Genomic DNA, 9,972 nt, shown 5'->3' on the forward strand with positions numbered 1-9,972 from the left:
AAAGAAAACAAGGATTAGAAATCAAGGCAAACAAGCAACAATGAAACTAATATTTGAATGAAAATATCTTAATTTAAACAAATGCATTTCTCAACTAAAGTGGGTCCTAATTTAGCTGAAAACACAAACAGAGAAACAAATATTCTTAACAGGAACAAAATATACAGAATTAATAAACAAAGAGGTGACCTGACTGGTGAGGGACTGAGTGCAGCTTCCTCACACTCAGTTAATCTTCAACCAATTTTCAAGTCATTTGATTTGTTGCAAATGTCAGATGTGTATGATACAGAACGCGTTGAATTGGTTTCATTGGTTTCATTGGTTTTTCAGCTTTTCACACCAAAATGCTTGATCTAAGGTTCTAAGTACATAATTTTTCTATTTACATTTAAAATTGGAAACATACAGTTTCAATTTACCTTCTACATTATAGATACTATAAAAATTCTTCTTTTATCTTATATGACCAAAACATTTTGTCTCGATAATATTTAAATTGGAGATTAGACATTGACCTTATCTCTCCTTACAATTCAAATGTTTTGCTAAAACTGTTTTAGCATTTTACATTTTTATTTAATGTTTTCCCATCACCTTAATACAATAGTAGTTGAATATTATCAAACTAATTACACTGAGTTGACAGAAAAGTTTGCAAAGTGTATTTTCTTTTGCCTCTCTTTTTCATTCCGCCTGCTCCTCTGTCCATGAGTCTGCATTGCTTTTGCACTGTACAGTGGAGTCAATTGGAGGTTCTAATTTTAAGAATATCCATAAGGTGATCACTACTCACCAGTGAAAGCCTAACAGGGTGTCTCAATTTTAACACAGTTGTGGCTCCTTAGTTATCCAACTTTGAGTTTAGTGTCTGCCAAAGAATGATTAATCCTTGATGCCTATGCACATCAGTCAGCCCTTGATTTTGATACTATGTCCCATTAGTTGGATGTTCCATTTTTGAAAGTTACTGTACCAGGATCTGGTCAATTTTGAGTTCCACCAAAACAGGGGGGGTTCCAATTTTGATATGGGCCACCTGTCTTACAGTTACTCACTGCTGGATGGTGCTGATTGAAGGTTAGATACAGAATTAGCTCACTCTGGTGGCTATAATAATCACACACTGAATAAGCAAGGCAATGATTAAGCTGATTTGATTTTGTTCTTGTTTAACAAACAACCATATGCAAAGTTAAGGTGCAAGCAGCTACAGCCAGGCCCTCGCAGTCCACATACACTGGGTGTGCTGAGGCTCTGGTATAGTTGCCGGAGGTTGGTTGACAGGGCTTTGTATTGTGTTATGCGTTTTTGAACAAGGAATTATTATTGTCACATCCTGTTGAGGCTTGCATCCTGTTGCTAGTAGGTGGTGCTATGATTATGTTGAAGTCTAATACAAGTCAAGTCTTGTGTGGTATATACAGTACAGTACTGTATGTACATCATACATGTATATGTTTTACATATGCAGCACAGTATTGTATTTGTTGTTAGCAATGCATGATAGTGAAACGAAGGTAAATGGTTAATTGTTGTAATCATGATAAGATAGGATTGATTTCATTGGTCCCACAGTGGGGACATTTGCTGGTTACAGCACAACAGGAAGAATGGTAAGAAAAGTAGTGTGTTCTTACATACTTGTGTTAGCGTCAGGAACCACAGGGTTGTTGGGTCAATTATGAAAATCAATCAATCAAATTTTATTTGTATACCCCATATTCACAAATCACAATTTGTCTCATAGGGCTTTAACATGGTGTGACATCCTCTGCCCTTAACCCTCAACAAGAGTAAGGAAAAACTACTTTAAAAAACCTTTTAACAGGGTAAAAAGAACGTAGAAACCACAGAGCCACATGTGAGGGATCCCTCTTCCAGGACGGACAGAAGTGCAATAGATGTCACGTGTAAAGGAGAACATCAGCAAGATAAGGGTATTTGCAGCATTGATTAGAATAAACACTTTGTAGCATAATGGAAGGTCAATGAATTGATGGATTATTGTCAGTAATGGTGGAGTATCTGAGGAGAAATATTATATATCAAGCAGTCTTGTTGTAATCATAGTCCATGGTCAGCAGCCACCACGATCATGATCCACCATCAAGATCGGATGCCACTATAGTCCACAGTCATTGTCCACTGCCGCCATTAGGATCCACCATCAGCTGCCACCTCGATCGTGGTCCACCACAATTATCAGATGCCAACATGATACAGGATCCACCATTACGATCACGATCTCTGATACCCGATCCACAGATCATAATCCACGATGTGGCCGCAGCCGCGGCCCTGGATCTGCGGACGGTAAGGCAAAGGGACTCCGGGGAAGAAGTCAAGTCAGTAACATGTATTGATGAGATATTAATTTCTTTGATGTGATAAGGATGGAGAAGAGGAAGGAGAAGCTGGGAAGAGAAGCTCCGTGTGTCATGTGTCCCCCCGACATTCTAGACCTATAGCAGCCTAACTAAGAGCAGGTCTAAGACAAGCCTGGACCGGCTCTAACTATAAGCTTTATCGTAAAGGAAGGTTTTAAGCCTACTCTTAAACGTACAGATGGTGTCTGCCTCCCGAACTGAAAGTGGGAGATGATTCCACAGGAGAGGAGCTTGATAGCTGAAAGCTCTGGCTCCTACTCTACTTTTAGAGACTTTAGGGACGACAAGTAAGCCTGAATTCTGGGAGGCAGTGCTCTAGTGGGTTGATAAGGTACTATCAGCTCTTTGAGGTATAATGGTGCCATATTATTAAGGGCCTTGAAGGTGAGGAGGAGAATTTCAAATTCTATTCTAGATTTAACCGGAAGCCAGTGTAGTGAAGCTAATACTGGAGAAATGTGGTCTCTTTTCCTGGTTCTTGTCAGGACACGTGCTGCAGCATTTTGGACAAGCTGCAGAGTCTTTAACGACTTACTGCTAGAGCCTGATAATAAAGAATTACAATAATCAAATCTGGATGTAACAAAGGCGTGGACTAGTTTTTCTGCATCTTTTTGAGAAAGGACATGTCTGATTTTTTAGATATTACGCAAGTGGAATAAGGCGGTCCTAGAAATTTGTTTTAAGTGAGATTTGTTTTAAGTGAGACATGAAAATGAAAAGAAGTATATGCTCTTTCTAATGTTTGTTATTTTAATAGGTCATGTGTGACTCTTTTCACATTAGATAGTAGACAACTACCGCTTGTTAACAACAATGGGCGTCATTCACCTATATCTTCCCTAGAATTTTCTTAAATTTAAAATTTCTTAAAGACGTTTCCAAAGAAAACTCTACGTCAGAATTGTTCTCATCTGTGTTCTTATACTGATGAATGCCATGTCTTTGTAAGTTGATATCACGTTCCAGTTTTTCCTAATTTGCATCGGAAAACTTTCCACCAATGTCCACAAAAAAATATGAGACTGAAGTGCTGTGTGCACGCATAGAAATCACAGAAACTGAAAAGAACCATTAAGAAGTCAGGAATGATTGAACAAAAATCAAAAGCCACACCGGACTCAAACCCTTATAAAATTCTAAACTGAGCATCTGTTGATACTTGACCTGAGCCTGGCAGGACCCATCTGGACTGGACATGCCGGGTCGTGTTCAGACAAAATGTTTTGAACAATATTGTGGTCCAGGTCCCACTCGGTGCGCAGTGCACACAGGGGGCACATTGGAACACAGATCTGGGTGCAGTGTGCACCGTATGTTGCGTTGCAGTGCATGTCAAGAGTCATCTCTCATCTCTTTTCAGAAATAAACTCAGTTTTCAGAGAGAATAGACTACACTTGGACGGAACACGTTGGCCGATATCCAAAGGAACACAGATGACAATGTCGTTGTAAATAATCATCCAAAGAGGACATGAGACCAGACAGCGAGATGAAAAAACTAATAAAATCCTTTCATATATCCAACAAAACAGGAGTTAAGTATAAAACATCTTGCCTTACCCAAGAAGACCCTGAATGTATCGTCAAAGAGATGATTTAAGCAGAGAAGAAAGGAGCAGATTTACAGCCAAAAACCTCAAGAGCACTGTGATGGCCACACCAGCAGCCACACACTGAACCTCGCCAACATGGTGGCAACCCTTCTTTCATCTGTTTAATTTGCTTAGTTTAGGTTTCTCTTTGCACACACTTAAAATACACACACACACGTAACAGATAAATAACTGGACATAGATTTTGGTTTCATGCATAGACTATATATAAAAGATGGACGTAGCTTCCGGCTCCAGAAGAAGAAGCCTATGTGGAAGTGCTTGAAAGTGTAATACCGCGGAGATTCAGTCCTTCTTATCCTCCTCTTTATTATCAGAGATCTGGTGTTCCATCTGAAAATTATATCGTAGTTAATTAGATATTACAGCTTAAAAAGCCGTAGATTTGGGCGTGTCTGTTTGATTGACACACTGACTCCCGGATGATTGACAGGCAGCAGCTGCAACGGTTCAGACGAGAGAGAGATTCACCGGAGGAAAACTGGAGCTTTATTTGCATCATGTTGACTTAGTTCTGACATTTACTCTGATTCTGTTTGTATCAGTGACTGGAGAAGGTTTTTACACCAATACTTTTACTGTTAGTTTGTTTTTATTAGGGCCCAAGCACTCACAGTATGAGGACCCTGTTGCTTTTGCTTCGATTATTAGTTTTGTGTTAACCGGGTTTGAGGCCTGTTCTTCAGTAGCAACCATAGACTGTATCGGTAACAACAGACCCAGAAGAGCTGATATCCGGTTTGTTTGGTAAGTAAACTCTTGTTCTCTTAACGTTTTACAGTCTTTATCTTCACATGTTTTCACTATGCTCCACAAAAGCTACTCCGTGTTTCTATGTGTTCTGACCGGAGAAGAGGAAACTGTTAGCATGCTAGTTACTCTCCCAGTTAATGTGAATTATGATGGTATCCATCTAGCTAGTTAGCTGATAGCTTTGTATTGCTGGGCCTACCAGTTTCCTCAGGGCTGCTAACCTGTGTTAACCAGGTGTTAAGGTTAAGCTCGATGAAAAGGTAAATTTAACCAACATTAACATGGTGCCCTTTGTTTTGTTTCTGCCACATGTGACTCAGTTTAAATGATGTGAGCTGCATTAATGTGAGTTATTAAGAGTCCATGAAGACATTGTGACAGTTCAGTTTAACATAATGTTTTGGTAACTTCTTACATGTGGCTAAACTGTAGCATTCACTTTCTGTGTTTTTTGTGATTATCTGCTTTAAGTCTAAAGTTAATCAGGTAAAAAGTTGTGTGTAAGTCTATGTATTTATGTAGTGAAGCTTTTAGATTATACTGACTGTGTAGGAAAAACAGACAGTAAGTTAACTACATTAGATTCAGTTTTATGATTTCTCCTGGGTTGTTCTTATTTCCAATTTAATCTGATTAATTCTTAATTTTTTGTGCTAATGTGTGATTGTTACCAACTAATTCATTCATTGTTTTTCTATTTCTCTCTGCTGACGAGCTTTTGTATGTTTTCAGCCATGAATCTACTAGAGGCAGAAGGACTGAAGTTTTGGTTGATGATGACGTGAAACCACTGGACCTAATCCAAGGATCATGATGACTGTTGTCAAAAGAAGGAAGACCTCATGTATGGAGCCGAATATTTGGTGCCATTCTTCAGGATGTGGAGAAGAGAGACTGGATAACAACATCCTTAATTCTTTAATGAGATGTGATGATGATGTAAATAAACCACCCTCAGTTTCCTCTGAGATGACAGACAAATTGTGTTTGATTTTCTATAATCTCAGGCTTAGTTTCTTAGCTTTTATTTAATTTCTGCTATTTTCAGAGGTGGTAATAACATTTTTAAAGCCTAATTTGAAAAGTACCTAACTAGAATTAGGTAATGGGTCAACTTCAGCAGTTACAACCTTCACAGGTAAATGTTTACCAATGTGACATGAAGAGTCCTCAATTGTAAACAGCTGGAACTGTCCATCCTGAAGTTAACCTGAATTAAATGTGACCTCTATAACAAATGTTTACTGCTGTTTACACTTTAAAATTATGTGTTAGATATTCTTTCTCTAAGTGTTTACTTAAGCTCTGATATTTATGATTAATCTGTACTGAGTACATTTTCCATTGACTACAGATGACTTACCTGGTTTTTGCACATTTGCCCTTTTACTTATCATAAATCAAACAGGACACTTTGGTGAATTAATGTTTTCATCATCATACATTTTTTTCAAAAGACACAAGGAAAGTTTAAAATTCCATCAACACGTTCATCAAAGTGTTCTTGTATGATTACAATACTGTGAATGTTGCTACTGTGACTTTATACCAGATGTGTTCCTCAGAATCTTGAATAGTAAAACAGAGTTTCATGGATAACTTAATTGCACATTAATCTACATGAATTAATTTATAATCCAACAAAAAAATAAATACAGTTATGGATCAAGGTAACATGATCTTCACTATAGGAAGATTAATCTGTGTTTGGGTATAATTTGCAGTAGAAATGTTTGAATTGAGAAAGCACAATAGTAAAGTAGCATTTTATATAAATTTTACAGCATCACATGTCATTTGGCGGACACTTTTATCCAAAGCGACTTACAATTAGTGCATTCAACATCTACGAGGGGCCATTTAGGGGTTCTGTATCTTGCCCAAGCACACTTCGGCATGCAGATGGGGACTGAGGATCAAACCGCCGACCTTCTGGTTGGAGGACGACCGCTCTACCCCTCTGCCACAGCCGCCCATGCAGTCATCTGTTTACTGTAAGAGGTCAAAGCCTGGAAGAACACATGCTGTTCTGACATCTCAAATGTTTAACAGTGTTATCGTTTGACTGGAATGATGGTGATGGAGGAAAGATGCAAACAGTCCAGGAGCCATCATTCATCAAAGTTCATGTAGCAGCTCACATTTATCCTGACGTATCCTTGTGTTCTGCAGATTAAAACACAGTGTTGGAAAATATTTTACACAACACTATTTAACGTTAGTTTATACGCTAACTTCAGCTACAACTCATTACTGCTCTGAAATATGTGGACAAGTGCACCACTGGCTTTTCAGACTTAAAAATTATTAACTTTACCTTGGATGATGGAAGCTAACTGTGTTAGCAGCTAGTTTCAGCGCAGTCCGGAGTTCGGTGTGGTCAGTAGCCGGTGTAGGTGGGCACGTTCACACTCCACGAGTTGGAGTTCAGAGGTCAGACCCAGCTACTTCTTTCTGTCCAAATATGGTAACGTCCGGCTCAACCTGGCTCCATATCGCCAAAATGGCGCTGATCGAATTTAAAACTCTCAGCTTCAAAATGGCAGTTCACAAACTGAGTGAAGTTCCGCATGGTTGCCACTTGGTTTCCTGCAACATACTTCATAAATGTATTTACTTCGTTTTGTGAGAATAAATTAAGTTTATTTGAGTTACCAGTTCCTGCTGGAGTCGTCAGGCTGGCCATCAAAAGGAGGCCCAGCTGCAGCAGCCAGCCTTAAATGATCTTGAATAGTAATTGGACTGCACTACGTTCCTCGTAATCATGGGGAGGGACATTGCTTCGTTATTAAGATTTTTAGTTGGGACATTTTTTACTACTGTTTTGATATTGATGTTTAATTATTTTTCCTTAGTTAATATTAGATGGCATAATACTGGCATGTTTTGTGTTTTTTGCTGTAATTTGTTTAGTCTTAGTCTATCCCCCTATGTGTTTAAGTGGCCTGATCAACCACTATATGTTTCACCTGTGTGTCAGTTGAGTAGGTTAGTTTGTGCTGTTAACTTCAGTTAGTGCCTGAGTTTAGTTTTTTTAGGTTGACCTTTTATGGGCCCAAATTTGTTGTTAAGCCTATTTTTGCCTTTTTGTTAATAAAAAAAACGTTTTCTTTTGGTAAAAGAACTACCTGTGTCTCTCTGGTCTACCTGCTCGGTCCCCGACAAGCACCTACAGTCTCCAATAAGGCAGTTGAAAAGTCATTTCCAGCCTAACCAAGACCAGCCTTATTGTCATTCAGGTTGAAACCCTGACCATCAATTCCTGTCGCTTTAAAGGGATACTTCACCCAAAAAGGAACATTCTCTCATTATCTACTCAACACTATGCCGATGGAAGGGTGGGTAAAGTGTTTGAGTCCACTAAACACTTTTGGAGTTTCAGGGGTAAACAGTGTTGCAGCCAAATCAAATACAATTGAATTAAATGGCGACCACTTCTTCAAATGTAACAAAACAAAAGAAACAAAACATAAAATGCCTCCATACTGCTCCTGTGTTGTCATCCAAGTGTCCGTAAGCCTAGACATTCAAATACTGCAGTAACTACAGTTATCATGAGTTCTTGCGACAGCTGCTGTTACTGCAGCAGTAACTAGGAGGAGGATACCAGCAGACATTTAGGCTAAAAACATGCTGTAAATGACCTCTTTTTTAATGTTAGCGTTTACAGGCACTTGGATGAGACCACAGGATCAGTAAGGGTGCTGCACGAAATTTGTATGTGCCCCTCATGCTTGAAGGTGCACTAACACATGAAGCACTCCTTAATATGGCCTTTGTTGTCACCTTAATGTCCCCAGCTTTTTTCAATAAGTTGCCAGTGACATTACACCAGAATAAACAAAATGACTTGAATCTCCAATCTTTTTCTCTGAACATCCAAACTTATGCTCCTTCATGTCACACTGTGAGTACAATGTAGCTGATGCAGGTGACTATTAGACCCACGATGATGATCCACCCAGTGTACATGTCCCCTTTTGAAGCCATCCCTCTAATCATTGGCAAGGACTTCCTTAATCGAGTTGAAGCACTCATTGACTTTAAATATTTGAAGCTCTGGGCACAAGTCCACCAAACTCTGCCTCTCTCTCTCCTATCAAACATGGAAGCACAGTGCTGCTGATGTGCTGTGGTGAGCGTATTGTGTCACTTCTGTTTTTTGCTGGTGTTTGTGTATCGATCTCTGCTCTTCTTCATCTCTGCTAATTCTGATATTATCTGATCCACTGAGGCTAATTTGGAGTCACATTTACACTTTACACAGTTTTTCACACTCATATCTCTCCCTCTTATAGAAACTCGTTCGCTAATTCGTGGTAATTTACCTGTCTGGTGTTAGCTTTGCAACTTAGCTTTGGCAGCTAACGATGGCTTTTCCCACTCACTCTCCTGCTCTCTCCTGCTCAGTGCGCTTGATGTTCAGTTACTCCTCTGCCTCTTTTAGTGATAACCGTACGTGTACTAAATGTAGTTAGGATGGAGGCGAGGATTAGCCATTTGGAATGGCGGCTCTGCACCATGTAAGGTAAATAATTCGCTGATATTGTTAGCCAGTCCCCGGTAGCTGGTGCGAGCCAAGCAGCTGTAGCTTCTCCAGCCCCCAAGCAGCCCCCGAGCAGCTGGGAAGCCAGGGCGGCTGGGTGACTGCCAGAAATAAGAAGCATAGGCCTAAACCGAAGCTCCTGCTTCACCACCAACCTGTTCTAATACATTTTCCAGACTCAGCAACACACCCGCTGAGTGACCAACTCTGGTTATCGGTGACTCTATTCTATATTCTATATACACTAGCGACCACAGTTAAATGTTTTCCTGGGGCCAGAGCGGGCAACATAGAGTCATACTTAAAAGTGCTGGCTAAGGGTAAGCGTGAATATAGTAAGAATGTTATTCACGTTGGCTTTAGCGACATCAATGTCAGTCAGAGGTCACAAAAATCAATATTGATTCTGTGTGCACTTCTCAGGTTCTCCAACAGCTATTCTCCCAGCAACCATCCTCTGAACCCGTAGAGGACGCGAAAGAGCCAGACCGAGAAGCGGACGGACAAGGAAATGGAGAAGCAGACCGAGAAGCAGACAGAAAAGCAGACCGAGAAGGAGACAGAGACGACGGTGACTACGAAGACGATGACGGCGACAAAGACTACGACCCAGTGGGTGATGCTTCTGCAGATTCGTCATCCTTGGAAGAAGAAGAAGAAGAAGAAG

This window comes from Hippoglossus stenolepis, chromosome 19, assembly GCF_022539355.2.
Source record: "Hippoglossus stenolepis isolate QCI-W04-F060 chromosome 19, HSTE1.2, whole genome shotgun sequence".
NCBI lineage: Eukaryota > Metazoa > Chordata > Actinopteri > Pleuronectiformes > Pleuronectidae > Hippoglossus > Hippoglossus stenolepis.